Source organism: Phascolarctos cinereus, unplaced genomic scaffold, assembly GCF_003287225.1.
Source record: "Phascolarctos cinereus isolate Bilbo 61053 unplaced genomic scaffold, phaCin_HiC Scaffold_2;HRSCAF=192, whole genome shotgun sequence".
Lineage (NCBI taxonomy): Eukaryota > Metazoa > Chordata > Mammalia > Diprotodontia > Phascolarctidae > Phascolarctos > Phascolarctos cinereus.
The window spans coordinates 251,744,491-251,769,182 of NW_027555625.1; the positions used below are offsets into that span (position 1 = coordinate 251,744,491).

General features: G+C 36.2%; 1 protein-coding gene across 10 annotated transcripts in view; it reads right to left on the reverse strand.

Moving 5' to 3' along the window:
* Nucleotides 1–24,692, reverse strand: part of ZBTB46 (zinc finger and BTB domain containing 46) — a 168,961-nt gene that overhangs the window by 83,816 nt on the left and 60,453 nt on the right. The gene's annotated exons all lie outside the window — the stretch shown is intronic.

Here is a 24,692-nt window from a genome sequence, read left to right on the forward strand (position 1 = left end):
TCAAAGATGAAGGGCCTGCACTGTGATATAATAAAAGGTCTCCTAACTGGCTGCTGAGCCAGAGGAGTAAAGTCACAATGAATATTCCAAAGGGATTGACCTAGCTCTCTACCTTTTCCTTTCTATCTCTTTAGCATGTGAGGATTATACCTCAAGATGTTTCCTCTAAAGTTAAAGGGACAACTGCCCCTTCTCCCACCTGGTCTCCACAAAGTTATAAGCATATGTCCTGATGAAGCAAGCTTGTACCTATGCTTCTTGTCTTTGCTCTTTGTTGTCCGTTATTCCCTAATCTTAGGTGAAAGAGTATGTCAAAATGTACATGGTCAGGCTTGGAAGTAACCTTGTAAATTCAAGAAGTCTAGACGTCTTGAGTACCATTGGGGTGAAGTGGGCTGGTGCCAGGATAAACTTTTGTATGTGAGATATTGTTTACCAACAAGAAGATTGGCTTCAGCCTGGTCATTTTGCCAGCAGAATTGTAAGGGCAGTAAAATATAAAATGTCTAATCAGTAATCCTACAAACTGTTCTATGTTCTGTTAATGCTTATGTATCAGCCTCGAATCAAACTGTAATAGTAATTACAAGTTAAGCTACAGAATTCTGTTCTAAATATTCTGTTCATATGCACTATGATTCTGATTCATGTAAGAATAAATTACCTGTCTCATACCCTCATTCAGATTGTTCACTGAGTACTTCTTTTACTCCTTCTTGGGGGATACCTAGATATGAGCCTTAAGTGGTTTTTCTCCTGGATGAACAATGAGGCACTTAATGAGCCAAAGAGTGTGGAGGAAAGGGGAACCCATTTCCCCTAATTAGAAGCAGGTTCCCCCTGAACTTAACCTTCTCCAAACTGCTCATCATTCCAGGTTATATGGTCCCAGCAGCAGTTCCACAAGGTTAGATATAGAAAATAGACAGTAACCTTAGAATAAGTAAGAAAGCAAGTAAAGTAAGAAAATAACCTTAGAAGAGAAGGCTCTATCAGCATTGCGGATAAGGCAGGATGAGGACAGAGGTGGCACTTGAGCTGAATCTGGAAGAAATTAGGGATTCCAAGAAGTAGAAGTGAGGAGGAAAAACACTCTAGGCAAGGAAGACAGACAGTACAAAGACTTGGAGACAGGACAGATAGCACATTACGTATGAGGAAGAGAAAGCAGGCCAGTACTGTTAAACCACAGATTTCATGGAAGGGAGTAATGAGGAAGACTGCAAAGGTGGGAGTGGTTTTAAATGCCAAACAAAGGAATTTCTATTTGATCCTAGAGATACTAGGAAGACACTGGAGTTTTTTGAGTAGAGGTGTGACATCATAAGATCTGCGCTTTAGGAAATTTACTTTGGTAGCTGTGTGAAAAATGAATTACAGTGGGGAAAGACTTGAGACCAATTAGGATGCTTCTGAAACAGTCCAGGGGAAAGGTGATGATGGCCTAAATGAAGGTGGGGACCCTGTGAGTAGAGAGAAGGGGTGCATATGAAAGATATATAATGGACAATGTCTTTCACAAGATATTGTTTCACAAGAAACAAGATTTGGCGACTGACTGGATATATAGGGTGAGCATGTGTGAGAGGCTGAGGATAACAATGAGGTAGTGAACTTCAGTGACATTAAGGATAGTGGTACCCTTGACACATAGAGAGAAGCTCACAAAAGGGATGGATTTGGGGTAAAAAATAATAATTTCTGTTTTGGGGTGTTGTGTTTGACATGCTGTTCTGGGCTGAGCCTGACTCAGACTGGTCTCTTTGTAGTTTAGCTCCAATACTGGAATGAATCTATATCATCCAACAATTAACAAAAGGAGATTTACTTAGCCATGGAAGGCAAAGGATCTTCAATAAGGATATGCACTGAAGACACTGAGACTTAATTCAGCTGATGGAAGCTCCCTTACTTGTCACTCAGCTGGAGCTCCTCATGGATGTTTGTGTGATGGCAACCAGGAACTAATATCAATGGCTGAGCCTTTAGTCTCCAGAGCCAATTAAGTTTTGAGGATGGTTTCAATGCTTTTTAAAGAAAAAACCTGATAAACTTGCATGGGGTGTATATGTGTGTGTGTGTGTGTGTGTGTGTGTGTGTGTGTGTGTGTAGTTAGGATATTGTTCCCATTATAGATCCCTATTGCTCCCTATAGATTCCTATGGATATAGATCCAGTTTGAAACATCCAAAAGGCAATTAGGCCTGGAGCTTAAACTAGGTCTGGGTATATAATTTCAAGAGTCATTTGCATAGAGATGACAACTGAACCCATGAAAACCAATGAGGTCACCAAGTAAGAAAGCGTAGAGAGAAAAGAGTAAAAGACCCAGCAAAGATACTTGGGGGTATACCCACAGTTACTGTTTAATGTGACTTAAAGAAAGATCTAGCAAAGGAGAATGAGAAGACAAGTGGTGAATCAGGTAGGAGAACAAAGAGAGAGCAAAATTCTGAAAATCAGAGAGTACCACTAGGTCCCAATTAACATGACTAGTGAATCCCAGAAGTAATTGTATGCATTTGAATTTACACTATTTGAAGTTATAATTACATAAACTATGGTAACTGGTCCCAGACCAATGGAAATACGCAGTATGAATTCAAACACTGAGACCACTTCACAAGATTCATTATTTTCATTAATCAGGACACAGCTAAGGGAATTCAAGAGAAAGGGGTGATCAATATTGTCAAATGCTATAGGAAGGTCAAGAAAGCTGAAGATTAAGAAAAGTTAATTAGATCTAGCAATCAGGAAGGAAGTCACTGATAACTTTGTAGAGAGCAGTCTCAGTTGAGTAATGAGGTTGGAAGCCAGATTACAGAAAGTTTAGGAGATGGTGAGAGAACAGGAAGCATTCTCAACAAGCACAGAAAACTTTTTAAAGCAATTTAGTTGACAAGGGGAGGATATAAGACATTAGCCAATGGGATGGTAGGGTCTAGTGAGTGGATTGATAGGATGGGGGAATCTTGGGTGTGTTTGTAAGCAACAGGAAAGGAACCAGTAGATAGAAGAGACTGAAGATTAGAAGAGAGAAAAGGAATGATAATGGGAGCAATCTATTAGAAGACACAGGAGGGGATGCTACCAAGGGTACAGGTAGAGGGGCCACCTCATCAGAGAATGTAGTAAAGGAGGAGACAGTGGCGGATAACGTAAAGGGATATGAATTGAGGAAATGGGAAGAAATCGTAGTTCAAAGAGAAAAGCTTCTGGTTTTTGTTGAAGTATCAGAGGAGGTCCTCATTTGAAAGGGTGAGAAGAGAGGTGCCCTGGGATACTTCAGGAGAGAAAAAGTTTTGGAACAGATGCTGTGGTGAGTGGAATAGAGAATCAATTAAGGAGGAGTAGAAAGACCGCTGCAGTTAGGGCTCAGTTGAGATTATATAATTAATTCTTCATCTATCTAACTAGCAAAATGTCTTTTAAAAAAAGGTATATCTGAATGACCTCACCATCCACAGGAAATCCCTCTTTAACTTGGACTCTCTGAAATATCTCCTCTGTCACAGTGGCAAACAATTTGACAAAGATACATCTCCTTGTTTTATGCCTTACCTGATGCTCACTGATGAGGGAATGACAAAGCTATTTCTGTTTTACATCTTTCAAGGAATCCTGAATAAATTTGATGTATAGGAGATACCCCAGTTGTATGAAACTTATATTCTACTGTCTTCCCCCAAACATGCTCTTGCTAATATTATTCCCTTTGCCTAGGATGCCCTTCTTCTTCTTTTACACTTATACAAATTCTACTTATTTTTTATTTTAATTCAATTTTATTTTCAGTTTCAAATTCTTTCCCTCTCCTCTCTCATCTATTGAGAAGGCAAGAAAAACAAAGCCAAATACAAAAATGTATAGCCATGTAAAACAAATTCCCACATTAGCCATGTCCAAAAATCGAAGAAAAAAAGGAAAAGTAAAAAAGAAAACAAGAAAAGAAAATAGGCTTTTATCTGTACTCTGAGTCTATCACTTCCCTATTTGGAGGTGATAAGTCTTTAGGATGTAGGTTTGGTCACTGTGTTTATTAAAGTTCCTAAGTCTTTCAGAGTTCATTGTCTTTATAATATTGTTATTATATAATTTTTTGTTATTATATAAATTATATAAAGTAGTTCTGCTTACCTCATGAATTTTCCCAAGTTTTTCTAAAACCATCCTATTCATTATTTCTTATAGTACAAAAGTATGCCATCACATTCCTATATAACTTGTTCAGCCATTCACCAACTGATGCACATCCCCTCAGTTTCCAATCCTTTGCTACCACAGAAAGAGCTGCTATAAATATTTTATAAATATCTGCTATAAACATGGGTTCTTTTTCTCTTTACTCAATCTCTTTGGGATATAGACCTAGTAGTAGTATGCACAGTTTAGTAGCTTTTTGGATATAGTTCCAAATTGCTTTCCAGAATGGTTGGACTAGTTCACAGTTTTACCAACAGTACATTAAAGTACCTGTTTTTTCATACACCCTCTAGCAATTCTCATTTTCCTTTTTTGGGGGGGAGGGCAACTTAAGCAATCTTATGGGTGTGAAATGGTACCTCAGAGACATTCTAATTTGCATTTGTCTAATTATTAATGACTTAGAGCACTTTTTTATATTATTGATAGACAAGTGATTTTTTTCATGCTCCTTTAATTTACTTATGATGTCACCCTTTATGTAATCCTACCCATTCTTTTTTTTTTTTTGATTAAGCTGTTGGGGTTAAGTGACTTGCCCAGGGTCACACTGCTAGTAAGTGCTAGCTGCCCTGCTACTCATTCTTCAAAACCCAATTTATGACCATCATGTATAATCTTTCCCAAGACAGTCCAGTCATTGTGAATTTTTCTTCCTTTAAACTCCTATGTCATTTATTGTCCACATCACTTATTTGGCAATTAACATTTCACATATGGTTGTCTGTCACACATTACTTAATACATTTTGTTAGACGGCCAGCCTGAATTTGAAAAGGCTTATCATTGGAAGGTTGGACACTAGATAATTAATTCTTTTTTTAACCACAGAAACTCATGAGACCAAACAGAGGGCTTGCTATATACAGAAGTTCCCACATTGAAAAATTCCTGGATCTTTTGAAGTGTTATTGTTTAGTTTTTCATATGTGTCTTATTTCCTTAACTAGACTGTATAGGACCCTTGAAACAGGACAGGCACCACATCTTGTGATTCCTTCATATTCTCCAGAGTAACTAGCACGAGGCCTTACATGCAAAAAGTGTTTGATAAATGTCTGATCAAATGTTACCTTATAGGAACAGTATTATATCCCTTTTTAGTATACTACCAATGATACATACATCTTATCAAACATATGAATAAAACTAATTCAAAGAAAAGATTTAAGAGGCAACTAAAAGCAGTCAACTGGGAACAAATCTTTATAATCAAATATCTCTAAGAAAGGTTTAGTATTCAAGATATATAAATGACAAATAGAAATACATAAAACCAAAAGCCATTCCCCAATAGGAAAGTGATCACAAGATATGAACAAACAGTTCTCAAAATGTGGGGGGAGGATGCTCCAAATCATTACTAAAGAGAAATGCAAACAATTCTGAGGTTTCACTTCATACTCTGGCAAAGATGACAAAAGATGAAAAATAATCAATGTTAGAGGTCAAAGAAAGACAGACAACACTAATGCATTGTTGGTGGAGCTCTGAATTAGTATAACCATTCTGGAAAGCAATTTGGAATTGTTTAAAATGTCCATCCCCTTCGATCCAGAGATTCCACTTACAAGCACTTGCTCCAAAGGGGTCATTAACAAATAAACAAAAATATTCCTCACTTCCACCAAAATACTTAAAGCAGCACTTTTCATGGTAACAAAGAACTGGAAACAAAGTCGATACCCATCAACTGGGGAATGGATAAATAAATTATTGTATAAGGAAATACTACTATGCTGAAAAAAATAACAAACATGATGAATACAAAGATGGATGGAAAGACTTAGATGAACTGAAATATAGGGAATTAAACAAAATCAGGAAAACAGTATACACAATTATTATAACAATGTAAATGGAATGAACAACCACAACAAAACAAGTGTAAAAAAAGTTGCAAAGTCATAAAGAATAATCCTACTACCAAAGAAAAGATATGAGGAGACATCTTTCTTCCCTCCTTTTTTTCCCATCCCCATACCTCCACTCCCCTTCCCATCCCAATCCCTTTGTAGATATGGGGAGTACATGGGTGTGGAACATTGTATATAATGTATATTTTTGGTATATTGATCAGTTTTGTGATTTTTTTCTTTCTCTTCTTTTAAATTTTTTTTTTAGGCAGTTGGGGTTAAGTGACTTGCCCAGGGTCACACAGCTAGTAAATGTCAAGTGTTTGGTCTGAGGACGGATTTGAACTCAGGTCCTCCTGACTCCAGCACCATTGCTCTATCCACTGCGCCACCTAGCTGCCCCTTTTTAATTCTTTGTTATAAGGGATGGCTCTCTGAAAGGGTAGAGAGGAAACAGGGATGATGGTACCACAATTTCCAAACAATCATTTTAAACATCCAGTTCAATAATAGCATCTTGACATCTAAACTTATCCTCTCATACTCACACTTAAGTGTACACACATGAAATGGGGAACTGAACAAATGAGATACAAGGATCAGCAATATGAGATAGTGGAAAGGGTACTGGTTTTTGGAATAAGACCTATGTGCAAATCTTGCTTCTGCTACTACCTCTGTGTACCTAGGAAGGTAAAAAACCTTTCTCACTTCAGGTTTTTTAAGGTTAACAAGCATTTATTAAGTATCTACTATGTGCCAGAAGGCAGTGTGCTAAGTATTGGGGAAACAAAGACAGACAAAAACAGTTCCTGCTTTCAAAGAGTTCACAATCTGATGGAGTAGGATGGATTAGATTGGAAGTTCTCCCTGAGACCCTTTCAACGGGTCTGCCAGGTCAAAACTATTTTCATGATAATACTAAGACATTTTAATTTCTAATATGTTATATATTGATAGGTATAACTCACATAAACAAAAACTCTTTTGGGAGGAGACTCAACAATTTTTTAGAATATAAAGAGATTCCAAGACCAAAAAGTTTGAAAATCACTACACTGGTTGACTTTTAGCCCCCTGCCCTCTAGATACATGCATGATCCTAAAAATAAGAGAATACTAAATGGCAAAATCAAGAAGATAACACTAAAAATATCCTTCTAGATTAAGGTTTGCTTTATTTAATTCTAATAACTAATACTCCAATGATTCATCCATGTGGGTAAATTGAAACTCACTCATGCCTAATCACTCTGTTCAAGTATCAAATGTCACATGTCCTAAAAAAGTCACATAGACAAAAAGTTCAGCACTGTAGGCAGGGTCAGCCTTACAAAGCCACAGATCAGTTTCAACACAGTATTTTTTGAGGTGTGCCAGAGAGACCCCTTGATGCCAAAATCTACCACCATCTCTCACTGAGGCCAGAAAATTCTAACAATTAAGATTCATTCCTTTCATCTTGAAGACTTTTACACTTTCAAAAAATGGCCATTAAAATGTGAATGCTTCTAGGAAGAGAGAATATCCCCAGTCTTTATAAATTATTCTTTATGAGAAAATTAGTTTAGCAATTAGGGGTGGGAGAAGGGAAAGGTACCAGGGAAAAGCAGAAGAGAGCTCCATCTGGTAATAAGGTAGATAAGAAAGTAAAGATAAACTTTTCTTTTTCACTAGCACCTCCAGGACTACTTGATTCTAAATATTTATTAATATTTTATTACGGAAGAGAAAGGAATAAGCATTTATATAACGTCTACTATATGTCAGACCCTATGCTAAGTACTTTAAAAATATCATGTCATTTGACACTCACAACAACCCTAGGAGATAGGTGCTCATATTATCTGCTGAGGAAAGTAAGGTAGAGATTAAGTGACTTTTCCAGGATCAAACAACTAGTAAGTGTCTTGAAGCCAGACTTGGACTTGGGTCCAGGGATTCTCTCCACTGTACCACCTAGCTGCCTCTATACTTACATATTAACTTTCCATATACCCAATCCTTCACTAGAAACCTTCTAATACTTTATCCTAGTGTGGAAATGGCCCTGGGTTCTTGTTTACAGAATTCAGGCTTTGGAAGGTCCTATATCAAGCTGAAAAAGCTTTGGGTATGGACTCTACATAAGACCAATATTTTCTGAGGACTAACCTAAGTCTAGAAAGGCTTACCATGAGTTCGTGTTTGGGCCACAGTAACTAAGGGCAGTCTATGAAGGTACAGTGAGTTTGTAATCAAGCCAAAAAAATTATTGACCTTTTAATGTACTAAAGTATATGGCTAACAGTAAAAATATAGATTCATAAACACCAAAATAGTTTTAGCAGCATTTTTTGTAATAGCAAAGAACTTAACAAAGTAGATACCAATCGATTGGGGAATGGCTAAACCCTCTGTGCCACATGAATGTAAAAGAATATTACTGTATTGTAAGAAATGATGAATGAATATGATGAATAAAGACAAACATTGGAAGACTTTTATGATTTGGTGCAAAGTAAGCAGAACTAGGAAAAAACCATAATTATAACAATGTAAATGAAAGGAAGTATGATGAAACCACTAAAACTAAATGTTGTAAAATTATGATTAAGTTTGGACACAAAAAAGGTATAATAGAAGGTACCACCTTCTCTTCTTTGCATGGGTGGAAGATCTGTGGCTGTTGAATGCTACAAACAATGTTGCCAAAGCCTGTCTGTTTTAAGAGAAGCCTTTCTGGGAGGGAAAAGGGAAAAGAGGGATATTAGAAAATAAAGGGGATGTAAAAACAAAATATATCAATAAAAGACAATAAATCCTAATAAGTCCTACAAAATGTCACAATGGTAATTTTTGCCATTATAATCTCAGACAAACCCATTCAATTTTTGATAGGACATTCTCACTATTCCAATCATCAGGAACCTTTTTTTTTGTTCCAGAATTCTATAGTCTGAATTGTTGAATCTAATGCTTCACTACACTCTGTGTGAGATACATAAATCTAGAGACATCTCTTTTACAAATGTTAAGACTATTTGTGCTTGACCTGTGGTAAAGTCTTCTGAGTTCATATCGGTCTGATTAGCCATAGTTCAACACACTGTACTTTGATCCCAAAATCGTGATGTCATTTTGGTCTTCAAGTACAAATGATGAACAACAGTTTGGTATTGTTCTCTGTTTCAAGTGTGTGTCCTACCTAAATTAGGAGCACCTTGAAGGGAAGAATCATGTCTGATACCTACAGACTTTCTCCTGCCTCTTTGTTATTCTATACTTTAATAAATATTTGCCCAATAGTAGCAGGCATCAGATGTCTGAGGCAAATGAAGGGAGCAAAACAATTGAACATTTAATAATACCCCTTTACTTTGACCCTACAAGTTCATATTTTGTTAAAGGAACACACAAAAATCTGCTTTCCAGTAAGATGGGGTTTTTTTGGGGGAAGGGTCCTCAATAATATTTTATTTATTTTCTTGGCAGGGTATCTTTCTTGGAAAGCAAATGTGGCAAAATGGAAAGAACAATGGATTTGAACTATGGAGAGACCTGAGCTCAAATCTCAATGTTTTGATTTTCCTCATCGGTTAAATGAATATAATACACTATCGACCTCACAAGCTTACTCTGTATATCTTGAAGTGTTATTTCAATGTGTTATTTTTATTACTCTCTTCTTCTACATGTTGTGAGATAGATCCACGTTTCCCAGCTGACTAGAATCCACTCTTGCCTTTATTTAACCTCATCTGGCCTCTTTCTATCAATTGATTATCTTATTCTGTATCCAGTTTCTTCTACCTGAGTCTCAGACTCCATATTTCTTCCTAAATTATACTTTATTAGCATATAAGGTCAGGAATTTTAGTAGCCACTGGTCTGTGTCTACTAACAGCCTTCCAGTTCCCACTGGGAGACCCCTTTACCCCCCCCAAAAAAAAAGAGGGGGAAGGAGGCCAATAGAAAATTTTTGAAAGCATGTCAAATTTACTGATATTTAACAATGAACAAGCTATTCAAAGGCAAGAACTCAAGATATAATATCAAAAGGATGTCTTGGTCAAATAGACTGACTAATTTTAAATGGATAAAGGACTTATGAATGATTTGTTACATAGGGTTTTTCCTTTAATCTATCTCGGACATAAAATAGCATTGTTATATGTAGCTGGACATTAGAATAGTACTATATTTGTTAAAACAGGATTCTACCTGTAGTGGCCACAGCTGCTAATCTGAGGTCAGTCTCAATGTGGAAAAGACTGCTGTTCATGCACACTTGGGTAGCAACATCACCAGAAATGTCATCTTTAAACACAAAGGACAATGACAGATTGCTGCATGACTGGTCCCTGAGATAAGAAAAAAAAATCCAGGTTATATATCTCTTTCTAAATTGGCAACCACTACCCCCCGACCCAAACCAAATTCACAAAGACCCAGCTTAAAATTACATATTTCCCTTTAAGATATTTTCCCCTCTCAATTTGAAATCTGATCAGAATAAAAAATTAATTTGACTTTTCTTTATTATATGTTGATTATAGACTTTTAAAAATAAATCTATTTTCCCCTAATGAATAACTAACAACACAAGGTAAAAATATGTCAGTTATAATTAACTGTCTAGTCAATATTTATACATTCTAAGATTATGTCCAATAAGATACATTATGGCCCTTTTATTATGAAATTCACATTAAAATTTTAATTCTACACTTCATGAGATTAAGCTATAATTTCAAAGGCCATTTAACAAAGTTCTTGAAACACCAATGGATAATCTTAGAAAAGATTACTTTTGTGCATTGCTCTTGTAAGTTTTATATGGATGATTAGTGAATCTAAACAAATGTTATCTCCTCCCTACATAAAATACAAGACTAGTCCTTCTCAGGTCTCGGCAAAATCATTTTTAGGAATAACTGACAAGAGTATGGGAAAAATGCTTTATTCTCACTATTCACTATTCACTATTTTAAAAATTCAGTTCATCATTAAAGTCTTTAAATAATAATCAAGAGTTTATGCCTAAAATAAGAAAATAATTTTTAAAAGATGAAGATGAATAGTAAAACATTTTTTTAAAGTAAGCTATAAATAGATTATGGAATTGGATAGTCTCTACTTAAGAAAAGGATAAATTAAAGAGGTGTAAACTGTACTCCAATGGAAGGGCAGTGTACTCTGTGATCTGGAGAGTTAAAACAGCTTAGTAGAAACATAGCTGTTAACATAGGAAGGTGTAGGGCAGCTTTCAGAGTCTGGGGAAATTGGAATACAGGGTGGAGAAGGGAAACAGACACAGAACTTTGAGTTAAAAACTGGTTTAGGGTAGAACCATTTCATAAACAGGGTGCAGCCCAGGGCAAAAAACAACCTGGATTTAAAGCAATCATTTGATTTTCCAAAGACTTGAAAACAGCCCAACTTTAATCATGGAAATTTAAAATAATTACATATTCTTCCCGAAAAGGTTACATTCCATTAATTTTTCTTAAAATAAAATTTTAGGTAGGTAGGAAAACAATTCCCCAGGAAAATACTTAAACTCTTCAATCAATAACTGCTAGATAACACAGGTCTGAGTATATTTCTATATGTCCTACTATCTCAACCAGCTTGGCCTAACATTTTCTTACGTATTTTTTAAAAAAACCAATACCAGGTATATTTAAGGGGGAATGTAAAAAAAAAAAAGAGCTTGGGGTTTGAGCAGTTTTCTTGGCCAGTGGAATGTAAAAGACAGACTAAGCTGATTTAAACTCCAAGGAAAAATTCTGAAGGTGCTATTAGGCCACAGAACTGTGGAACCCCCTCAAAGCCAGCACAAATCAATATTCATAAAAAAAAGCAGTTTGTGCATCAATGTCACAAGAAACTTCAATTCAACATTTTTATAAAATAAATTTGGAGAGAATTGTAATTTTGTAAGCATTAATAACCTACATATTTGGCCTTTGAACAATTTAGTATCTTCTTCAATTTTTGATGAATATATATTTCTATAGTGGTATGTTACTTACTTCAAATTACAACTGAGTTTCTTTGCTACCAGTTAAACTATTTCAAATCATTTTCACAACTGCTAAAAAATTAATGACATTTTAAAAAGCTGATTTTTGTCTATCCTACTTAAATTTAAAAAGTAGTATTAGATAAGCACCATTAGTTAGAAAACCCCCAGAAATATAAATCCTTAAAATCTGTTTTAAAGATAAATGCTATTTTTTTCATTAGAAAAATACACTGATCTTTTCAATGTAAATCACCTTCCTTCCATTTTAATTTACTATCCTTACTATGTAAGATTCTCATCTACAAAGTATAGTTTTACCTCTAAGCATTTCTGCATCACAGGTACAGCATTCCAACTGGGGTTAATAGCTCTTGTTACTTCTTTTTTTTTTTTTTGCATTTAAGATAATATTCAGCCCCTTCATTCATTTCTGTAGTACACCAAGCAAAGAAGTGTATTCATATTCCACAGGATGTCAAGTGGTTGACTTTCAGAACAGAAGAAAAAGAGAACTTCAGATAAGAACCCAAAATGAACCTCCATCCTTTAGCCCATCATATCTAAACTAAAAATATAAGGTTCAAGAAAAAGATACAGATTTTTCAGTGAAATGTTTTATTTTCCCTTACTTTTCAGAAGGGTGAACCTGCCATTCAATTAACTTTGAAAATTTTTTACCAAGATCTCATTACAGTCTGAAAAAGGATCTCTTATACTCCCCTCAGGCATGAAATATTGGGTACAAAAATAGAAAAAGGATCTAGATCAATTCTTCCTCCTTTAAATAAAAAAAAAATTAAGGCTCCTGTATTTCAGCAGCAGACGTCTGCATTTATAAACCTATAAACTTTAGAATTTAACTTAAAATTTTTTTAACCTTGGTTCTTCTGAAAATTTAGTTCAAATGTAGTGATTTTTGAGAGGAAAGGAAGGAAGATGGAGGAAGAGACACATACTGAAGTTACATATAAGCATGGTCACTTAAAGGCCAGGCCCAACTCAATTCTAACAAAAATTAATAGGAAACAGAATCTTTCCAACAAAGACTGGAATTTCTACCAGTGACTGAGAAAGTGATAGTCTATGATTATGTATTAGTAAACTGGAGAACATTAATGTCAGAACAGCACTTGCAGGGGCAGCTAGGTGGTGCAGTGGATAGAGCACTGGCCCTGGAGTCAGGAGGACCCGGCCTCAGACACATAACACTTAGCTGTGTGACTTGGGGCAAGTCGCTTAACCCCAATTGCCTCAAAAAACAAAACAAAACAAAAGAATAGCATTTGCAGACAAATTGAAAGACCTGATCATATAGTCCAACCCCTACTTGGTGCTCAGTAATTCTCTCGAAACAAAATAGCATTGACAAAAAGGTATTTTTATGACTTTTGAAAAAGAATTCACACATCATCTTCCTAACTCTCATGACTAGCCATAGTATTATACAATTTCCTACGGAATCATTTCACTTAAGTGTAAGTCATCACTAGCAATTAGGCAAATGCTCTCCAGGGAGTGGACTGGTACCTGATGAACTAGAAGTAACTGGGGCCCAAGCTTTCACAGAGTTCATGCCTTTGGACTAGACCGTTATCATTTCACTTCTCCTATTGTCTTGCAACCCCAGACTTTGTTCCTCATTCTCACCATCATTTCCTAAACCCCTTAGTTCCCAGGTCATCACTCTTGCACTCCTTCGCTACACTCTACTCCCTTTTCCATCTTGACCCCTTAGTCAACAGTTCAACTCTACACTGTCCTTGTCTCTTGAATCTCTTGCCACCTTACCCTATCGTCAATCTTGCTCTGCTAAGCCTCAGCCCTTGGATTACTCGAACAATCTGCTGAATTTGCTCCTACTCAAGTGCTGCTGAACAAAGCTGGAGAAAATCATTAAAGCGTGCTGACTGTATCCACTACAAATTTACGTTATGTAATTTCAATTGGGCCCGCACTACAGCAAGGCTATCCTTTTACACCTCCCTAACTGACCTACTATCATACTTCTTACAGTGGCTTTCCCAAACCTTTTCATCCTTCCTGAATGAAGCCTTCCATAGTTTTCCTTCCCTACACCCTCTCAACTGAAAATCTTGCTTTATGTTTCATTGAAAAAAAAAATGGAGGTCATTTGCTGAGAGCTTCCTGTTTTTCCTCCATCTTCAAACTCATTTCTCCCATATATTTTCTACCACAATTTCGGCCTTCATCTCTCTCTCATATAATGAGGTGGCCCTTTTTGCCAAGGAAACCCCTCTACATGCACAAGGAATACCATTCCATCCCATCTTCTCCAGTAGATTGCCCTCTCTATCATCTCTATTCTCTTTCTTATCTTTAATCTCTCCTTTAGCTGCTTTCCTACTGCCTGCTAATATGTCCATGTCTCCTCCGTCATCAAAAAACCCCCACTTGATCTATCCTATATATCCTATAATTTCCCTTTTATGGATAAACTCCTAGAGAAGGTCATCTATAACAGGTGCCTTTACTTCCTTTCCTCTCACATTCTTTTTTAACTCTCTGCAGTCTGGCTTTTGATCTCCTTCATTTAACTAAAACTCATCTCTCCAAAGTTTAAAATTGGTCTTTTAACCGGCAAACCTAATGGCCTTTTATCAATCTTCATCCTTCTTGAGCACTTTGTAGCCTCCATCACTGTTGATTACCCTCTTCTCTTTGATACTTCTCTGCAGATTTTCATGACACTGCTTTTTCCTGGTTCTCTTCTACCTATCTCATCATTTTTTCTCTGTCTCCTTTGGCAGATCTTCATCCACATCATGCCTGCTAACTATAGGTATTTCACAAAGTTTTGTCCTGGGCTCTCTCCCTCTATACTATTCACTTGGTGATCTCATCAGCTCCCATGGTTCTAATTATCATCTCTATGCAGATGACTCTCAGATCTACTTGTGGAATTGTTGCTTCTTGCTCAACTCCAGTCTCACATCTTCAACCGCCCATTAGACATCTTGAACTAGAAGTCACAGAACATCAAACACCACAAGCCCAAAACTGAACTCATTATCTTTTCCCCAAAATGCTCCATTCTTCTTACCTTCCCTATTACTACTGAAGGTATCATCATTCTCCCAGGCTTACAACATAGGAGTTACCCTTGACCTCTCACTCTTTCTTACACCCCACCCCTATATGGCAAGTCTTGTCATTTCTACCCATATAACATCTCTCATATATGTCCCCTTCTCTTCTCTGACACTGCTACAATACTGGGGCAGGCCGCTGTCACCTCAGGACCGCTGATTGTCTCTCTGCCTCAAGTCTCTTCCAACTCTACTCTGTCCTCCACTCAGTTGTCAATCTGATCTAAAATTTAGCTCTGACCATATCACCTCCCCATTCAAAACATTTCACTAATTCCCTATTACCTCCAGGGTCAAATACAAAATCCTCTATTTGGCTTTCAAAGCCCTCATAACCTCACCCCTTCCTTCTTTCCCAGGCATCTTATACTTTACTCCTTTGTCATCCCTTAAACAAGATGCTCATCTTCTAACCTCAAGAGTTTTCCCTCACATCTCCTAATCCTGGAACCCTCTCCCTCCTCCCCTTTGCCTCCTGGCTTCTCTGGTTTCATTCAAGGCTCAGCTAATGTCCTGCCTCTGCCTGAAGGCTTTTTCTGTCATCCTTACCTTTCTAGATCTTGTTTGTACTTAGTTGTTTGCATGCTGTCTCCACCATGAGACTGTGAGCTCCTTGAGAGCAGGGACTGTTTGAATTTGGCTTTCTGTATATCTCCAGCGCTCAGTAAGCACAATGTCTGGTACTTAAATGCCAGCTGACTGAATGGCTGGTGCACAGGGCTGGGCGAAAACAGTAGGAACATAATAAATAAATGCTTGCTGCTAAATGAATAATGTAAAATTACAGCGGAAAAGGGGTTATCTGGGTGTTGGGGAGAAGAAATAAATGATAAAGGGAAGAACAGTTAAAGATTTGCCATCTAGAGAAATAAAGGTAAATGTAAGAGGCAAAAAAAAAAAATCAAGCTTCTAATTCTTTAATCAGAGGGAAAGACCTCACTCTTTAGCAAACAGGAAGTATCAAACAGGATCTCATCTGGGGCAGGAAAGTTAAAAGCTCACCTTTATATGGCATTTTACAGTTTACAAAGAACTTTACAAAGAAATAGTACTCCTGTGAAGTACAAGCGTAATCTCTCCCAACTAATGGATGGAAACCTGAGGCTCAGAAACATTAAGAGTCTTAAAGTGCACAAAGCTAAAATGTGACCTCCTGACTCCAAATCCAGGATACTATACACTTTACTTGGATGTATATACCATTTGATTCAAGGACAGAAGAAATCAGATCTCCTTCTTAGGAGATTACTAGGTAGAAGTTTACTTAAAGAATCTATTCTCCAAGAGGATAACAGGAAAGAATTCATAAGACATGTATCTGAAAAAACCTAATGCTAAAATACTTAATTTACTGCCATGGATAGCATCTAAGGAACACTCTGCTCTAATTTTTGGAAATAATATCAATATATATTCTATCTACTATATACTTAAAAGTTTACTCACATGTAAAACTGGTCAGCAGAAGCACCAATCCTAAGGAAGATGAATTTTCTCAAGAGATATTTATTAAGTTGTAATTTATAAAAAGTAAAATACAATCACATTCTTTGAAATATATGTCTATAAAATACTTTTATAGATGGGGTAGAGGATATTTTGTGCAGAGTGGCAAGGCAACTGGCAAAAAGATGGCAGAGTAGTAAAATGAAACATGACTGACTAGCCAGTCCGATACAAGGGACTTAATATCAGGATCTTATAGACCTCAGGGTAAGAGTTGTTAATATTAAAGTGTAAAGTTCTCTACTACAGAGGTGTCAAGCACTCAGCCTGCAAGAGGCACATGGACCACAATACTCCAAATGCCACTTGATCCAGATTAAAATGTAGTTCTGATCTGATTTTAATGTGCTGATGTATTAATAAAAAAAGAAATATATAAACGTGTGGTTTTCTAAGTCAATATATGGCCCAGAGGGATCTTTATATACAATCTAGTGGCTCCAGTTTCTATTCAGGGTTTCATACCACTCAGTCTCATTATACTGTCCTGTTAAATACCATATAAGTCCTTTCAAAATCTGAATGCTATGTGATCAGTATAACGTTTTCTCTACAGAGTACAGAAAAATTGCCCTGAAATGTCTTGCCTCTTTTCTGTACCTTGATAGAAACATGTGAGGCTGTTATGGTTTTTTTTTTAATTTAAGAAATCCAACAAATAAACCTTGCTCAAAAGTCAGCAGGAGGACGTGATGACAGGCAATAATTTAATAGATTAGTCACCTGTCAAATTTCAAAAAAATTTGAAGAAATTTAGGTTACATGAAAAAAATTAATTTAGTTGGTGTAAACTCTAGAATGAGGGAAAAAATAAGGCAACATGTTCATAAAAGGGAAAAATGCCAAAAGGATTACATAATAATACAAGTAAATCATAGATATGATGAAGAGGCATTATAAAAAGAATTTTTTAAACTTAACAAGATACAATAGCTCATTTTTCAATGCCATTGATTAATTAAGTGAAATATAAAATCACCTGGAGAAAGAACATGGTAAAAAACAACCAATACTTCAATATGTGGCCTAAGAAAGACCTATTTATGGTGATTCTTGCAGATATTTAGAAAGGGAAACAATTCAGAAAGGGAAAAACAACAATTCTCAAACTGTCAGGAGAAATTGTTATCTCTAAAGAATCCTAGTATATTAAGATAAGAAATTCAGTCTAGATAAAGTGAGGCTAATTAAATACTATCCTTCTGATATACACTACAGCTGATACATGATTTATTTAAGCACGTTTACTCACTCATCCATTCAGACACAGTAAAATATAAACACCAGAGAACATTAATGCTATGTTAGGTTTTTGAGAAGAAATGTTTCTCCCCCTAAGAGAGCTTTTAAAATACTATTCTAAATGTATATTGACTAAATAATATGAGGGAAATGGCTAAACCTTCATGATGACACCAACATTAAGGAAAGCAAAGTGTGTAAAGAAAGTTTGTCAAGTTTCATTTAAGACATTAATTTCTGGCTTTAAAAAAGAGTAATTATGTGTTACTGAAGAAATTTTTACATTTCACATACAAGTATGTGGAAGTATGTTAGAAGTAATGTACATGTAATATCCCATCTAGGTATGGACCCCCCAATTCAAACTCACAGGTTAGGTCCCTTGAAGGCATGACTGCTACGCTGGGTTTGAGGGCTCTCTGTGGACATATAATCTGCAAATTAGAGCTCCACAGTCCCCTCCTGCACATTCACCTTTAATAGCCATTAGAAACAATTAGCTCAAAGCAAAGCCTCCTCGCATAGCATACCAAGAGCAGTCACTGCAAAAAAAAAAATCCCTTCAGGCTATATTCCTGCCCTGACTCTCTATTTTCTTCCACCATGCCATACAAACCTCCACCCTGGAAATTCACACCACACCTGGCCAGCTCCCTGTCCTCTTTTTCAAGTTTCCTTTTATGTGTCGTCTTCCCCCATCAGAATGTAAGCTCCTTAAGGGAAGGGGCTGTCTTTATTTCTGATTGTATTTGTATTTCTAGCTCTTAGCCCTATGCCTGGCATATAGTAAGCATTTAATAAATGCTTGTTGACCTGACCCATAAACCTCAGCTCACTACTCCCACATCAAATTTGTGGGAAGAGTAGAGACATGGATATAGAGAATACAGGTAGTGAGGGAACACATGTCCATGACAATTCACTCTTAGCACTACAGGGCCCTGGTGTCATTCCTCTTCTTGTGGAATCTTTATACTCCTCTCTGGGCACAGCAACTCTGCTAGGCAGGTTGTTCAGATGGGTTTCCTGGGCCAGTTCCTCTTCATAGCTCAACTCCAAAGTGCCAGGGATAAGTCTCTCTTGAATCCATAGTTGGTTCTCTTCTCTACTGCCTGTAGTCACTGTCCTCAGAATTGCCTACATTGACTCTTTCCACTTGATTCCTTGGACCTGCTCTCTGGTGGGTATGAAGTTTCCTATATGATGAGAAGCTCTGCTGCAGGACACCTACAGGGGAAGAGAAAAATGCCCCCTCTCTCTTTCCACAAGAAGGGAAGAACAATTACTTCTCAGGAACTCGTTTCTTTACCCATAGGTGGCTTTCCTTTAGACCAGGGGTGGGGAACCTGTGGCCTTGAGGCCACAAGTGGCCTTCTAGGTCCCTGGGTGAGGCCTTTTGAGTGAGTCCAAGTTTTACAGAACAAATCTTTTTATTAAGGGGATTTGTTCTGTGAAGTTTGGATTCAGTCAAAGAGCTGCACTTGAGGATTTAGAAGGCCACATGTGGCCTCAAGGCTACAGGTTCCCCATCCCTGCTTTAGACTGTCAGAAGTCATACTCCATGACATTCTCCTGTCTTGACTGCCTCCAGAGCTGAGAAGCTAGTATTTTAAAGGCCAACAGGGACATAGCCAATCTTCTGCCAGTCATAGCGAACTGTCCTCCAATTCCAATTCTTCTGTTATCTGCTGTGATTTCATCAGCTGGGCTGGAGGAAGGAAAATCACCAGATTGGGTATTCTGACCAACTCCTTTCCCAATTGGGTATTCTGACCAACTCCTTTCCCAAGTAGGCAGAAATGTATTCATATGCATAGTTAACTAAATTTTTGAAACTAGTAAGCTCTAGTTGTTGTTCAGTCACATCTGATTCTTCTTGACAGCATTCATGGTTTTCTTAGCAAAGATACGAGAGTAGTTTGCCATTTCTTCCTCCAGTTCATTTTATAGATGAGGAAACTGAGGCAAACAGGGTTGAGTGACTTGCCCAGGGTCATATAACTTGTAAGTATCTGAAGCCACATTTGAATTCAAGTCTTCTTGACTCCAGGCCCAGAAATCTATCCACTTCTCCACCTAGCTGCTCCCAGTAGCTCAGGTAGGGTCTGTAAAAGATGACTTTTGAAGTGTATTTCTCACGATATGGTAGAACAGGAGAAATTCCCCATTTCAGCAACTGAAGTTTCTGAAACATCTGTGACACTGTGCTTCCTAAAATACAGAACTATAATAAAGTGGCTTAGAATCAAAGAATCCAGAGTACAAGATTTATTTTTTTTAATATAAATTTATTTTTAGTTTTCAACATTTACTTCCACAAGTTTTTGAGTTCCAAATTTTCACCCCATATCACCCCTCCCCCCACCCCAAGATGGCATGCATTCCGAATATCCCTTCCCCTAGTCTGTCCTCTCTTTTATCTCTCTCCCCCTCTTCTCTTGTCCCCTTCCCCTTCCATTTTCCTGTAGGGCAGGATAGATTTCTGCACCCCATTTCCTGTATTTCTTATTTCCCAGTAGCATGTTAAAACTTTTTTTTAAACATATATTTTTAAAACTTTAGGTTTCAGATTTTCTTTCTTCCTCCCTCCCCACCCACCCTCATTGAAAAGGCAAGCAATAGAGTATAAGATTTAAAGTATCATAGGTGAAAGCCCACTGTGGGTCATCAGCTATAAATAATTACAATATTCTTTCAAATATACTAATAATCTGACTCATCAGGAAGTCAAAGCTAAAACAGAATTAATTTGGAATGCTCCCTTATCAGAAAGGTTCTAATGAGACACATTAGAATTAGTCTACTGAGGATGGATAAAGCCTGATGGAAGTAGGAAAATTTACTTTTTGAATCTAGTTATAAAATTATTAAATTCTAAACTTAATTTGCTAAAAAGATAATAAATAAAATGACAAAATAGATTTTTAAAAAGAAACAATATTTTATATTTCATAAAGCAATTCACACATATTATCTCATTTGATTCTCATGACTATTTTGGGGAGTAGGTAGAAGAAGTATTACTCCAATATACAAATCAAGAAGCTTTGTTTAGTTAGGGTCACAGGGCTAGTCAGTAGCAGAACTTGAACCCAGGTCTACTAAAAACAATTTCATAAATTAATTTTATAAAAACCAATTTCACTGCTTTTCACAGTGTGCCATGCTCGTTCTATATAAATTTTTATACACACACATCACATACACACTTACTTTATATCCTACATGATATAAAATAGCAACTTTTAGTTAAGTACTAAAATGGCTTCCTAAGGCAAACAGTAGAGAATAAGTAGAAGGAAGTTAAGGGCATTCCTTATTCCTTAGTACAGCTTCCCTTCTTCCTTCCACAAAATTAAACAGTTCTCTTCTCTTGCTTTGAAATAACTTTATGGCAGAAAAAAAAGAATGTCAAACAAAAGCAAGCAATGTTGCCAGTGTAGTGCATGCTCTCGCGCGCTCTCTCTCTCTCTCTCTCTCTCTCTCTCTCTCTCTCTCTCTCTCTCTCTCTCTCTCTCTCTCTTTCACTCTTGCTCTCTTCTTTCCCTTCAATTAATCAATCACGAACATAATCCAGCTATATCCATATGTCACCGAAAATTTAGGCTTGGTGTTCAAAGAGGCCAAAAACCAAGAGGGAAAAAACCTTAAAATAGTGATGAAATAGTAAGAGATAAGTAATCACTTATTAGATGGGAAATGTTTAATGTTGACTGAAGGCAGGAAGCAATGCCTCACCATGGAGCAGAAATAACCCACGGCACCAAGGCAAAAGTTCTGGTAGGTCCTACAAAGCTATAAAAGGTTAACAAGGGACTGTCTTCTCAAAGGACCAGCCTCAGTTGAGAGGAGTTCAGCACTACAGTGTCAATAGGTGATGATTGTTTTTAGCCACATTAGTTCATGAAGGTAGTCCTAGTAAGGTATACAGGACTTGGGATCGATCTATGCCCATGGAAAGAAGAATATTAACACTGATGAATGCATGAACCCCTTTCACATACTGAAATACTTTCAGATACTGACTTAGTGAGGTCCTCTAAAGATTTCTGATTCTACTAAAAGCCCAAAGCTCCATTAAACTTTTGATACTGTGCACACAAATTTTGGAGCCTTACAGATATGGAAAGTATATTTTTAAACATTTAAAAAGTATATCACAATTACAACTAAAGTATTCAATACAAAAATCTAAGTTTCCTTCATGTACTTTTAAAAATTTAATTTACAAATATTTGATTTACAATGAACCTTTCTGCGATGTATAGGTTGTGCTAAGTAAGGTTTACCTGTACTGTTATTTAAGCTATAACGATGTGTGCACAAGTAATTGACATGTTAAACTGTTCTTTGCCATGAACTATTTACCTGGTGAAACTTATAAATAAGTTTCAATGAGAGTAGTTTCTTGGAATCTAATAATTAAAATGTGCTTTGCTTTGTTTTGAGAATCACTAACACTAATATAACAGCCCCAGCCTTACTCTTAAAAGTTAATAGGTAATAGAGTCACTGAAAGCTTCAGGCAATGAGAAGCAAAGTGTTATGAGTGGGAGTAGTTTCCTTAGTTAGAAAGGATTCCTGAATCAGAACTATTTGAGTCAGCTTGAATTATTAGGAAGACATTATGAATACATTCCTTTAGAAAGGAGACAGCTTTTTTTCTCCTTTCAGCAAACTGTACAAGGGGAAAAAAAACATCTTTAGCAATGTTACATAAACCTTCAATGAAGGTAAATTGATTTCTATCAGGTGCAACATTTCATACTTTCAAATCCTATGACTAGGTATACAGTCATAATGTTAATTACATGACTAACTTTCCAATAAAAGGGCAAAAATAGTCACAAGATTAAATAACCAACTTTAGACCTTTTCTCTTAGCAACTCAAAATAATCCAAGCAGAAGCATTTTATGGTTTCCTTGGCAACACAAGGGATTTAAGACTACATGAAGTACATGAAGTCAAAATCACTTGTTTGATTCTAAAAAAACCTTCTACTGCTAAACAACCAAGGTAAAAATATAAAAACCCACTAGCTTCAAACATGTCCTATTTAGTAATAATATGATCCTCTAATATATTACAAATACCCTTAGATGAAATTGCTCTGGTTTAGGTATCTTAATTCAACGCTAAGTGACCTGATGGAATAATATTATAGTGTGCTTTAGTTCTACATATAACACAAAAGATACCATCACACTAATAACTGCTTAATCACCTCTAGGAACACCCATGGCCATTTTAGTACTCCACCACAGAAAATCTCTTTCCAAGGGCTTCTATTGTTTTACTGTGACTTCTTGGTATGAATTCAAGCTTGATGAAAGGTTATACAAAGAACTATATGATAATTAAAAATCACTTGTTCTTTTAATGCTTCAAACAACTATCCTTTTTGACAGTCAATACAGAAAAGTATGACTTCATATCATCTTGATATCTTCATTCTTCAAATTTTGAAAGAAAATTTCAAAGCAAATTTAATTCTTCTTTTGAAACAAATATGCTGATTGAGAACTAAAGGAAAAGGGTCTTTGTATAAAAATTCTTAGTTGTTTGTATATCTTTAGTTATTCCACTCAAGACTAGAAGAAATAAAGTTGTAAATGAATATGTCATAATGAGTTTCCTGCCCTGATCATCTAACAAGTTAATTGCTTAAGGTAAATTTGGAATCAAAGACTAAAGATAAAAAGTCAAAAGTCATGCCTAACAGAATTTGAATTACTTAGAAAATACCACACATTCATCCAGTGAAAAAGAGTAACACTAATGCCTCATTCATGTTATTCACCTAAGCTTGGAATATTTGACAATTTAATTCTAAGAAGAAAATGTTACCAATTAAAGTGACATTTTTACTGAACACTGACTTTATACCAAAAAAGCAATAGGTATATGCAGAATGAAGAATAAAAAATGTTAGCAGCCATCAGAGGAACAAGGTAAGCAACCAATTTCTGCCTATATTTCTTTCCTATTTAATGTTCCTTTTTCTCATTTAGAAGTGTGTCACTTTTTAAAAATTAAGTTAATGAGCTTAGTACTAATGAAAGGTGCTTACAGGACAAGCAATGAAAACCTCCTCCTAAACTAAATATAAGTAATTCAAATTGAGAATACACGAAAGTACATCTAAATTGTCTCACTAATTTTCCATATATATATACATATATATATATACATACAGATATATACATATATAAGTACATATATGTATACATATAACTGCTGCAACATGTCCAGATTCATGGGTTTCTATAATCCTTTGGTATGGACAAGAGTTACATAATAGGGGCAGCTAGGTGGCACAGTAGACAGAGCACCGGCCCTGACATCAGGAGGACCTGAGATCAAATCCAGCCTCAGACCACACACTTGACATTTACTAGCTGTGTGACCCTGGGCAAGTCATTTAACCTCAAATGCCTAAAAAAAAAATAGAAAATTAAATAATTAAAAAATAATTACATAACAGCAGACTAATTGTGTCCAGTAGAGACAATTTTCAATTACATGTACTAATGGAGAAAACCCATCAATTTGATGATTCAAAAGACTGAAAAACACCAAAGTTATTTACATTTGATTCTAAAATACACTAAATTATTTTCTTTGGCAGAAATGTCTTTATGTTTACATTTATGTTAAATTAATATTAAAAATATAACTTTACAATTTCTGAGCATACCCATTTACCATGAGGAGAGGCATCCATCAAATGTTTTGGGGGCTAGGAAGAAATCAGTTTGAGATT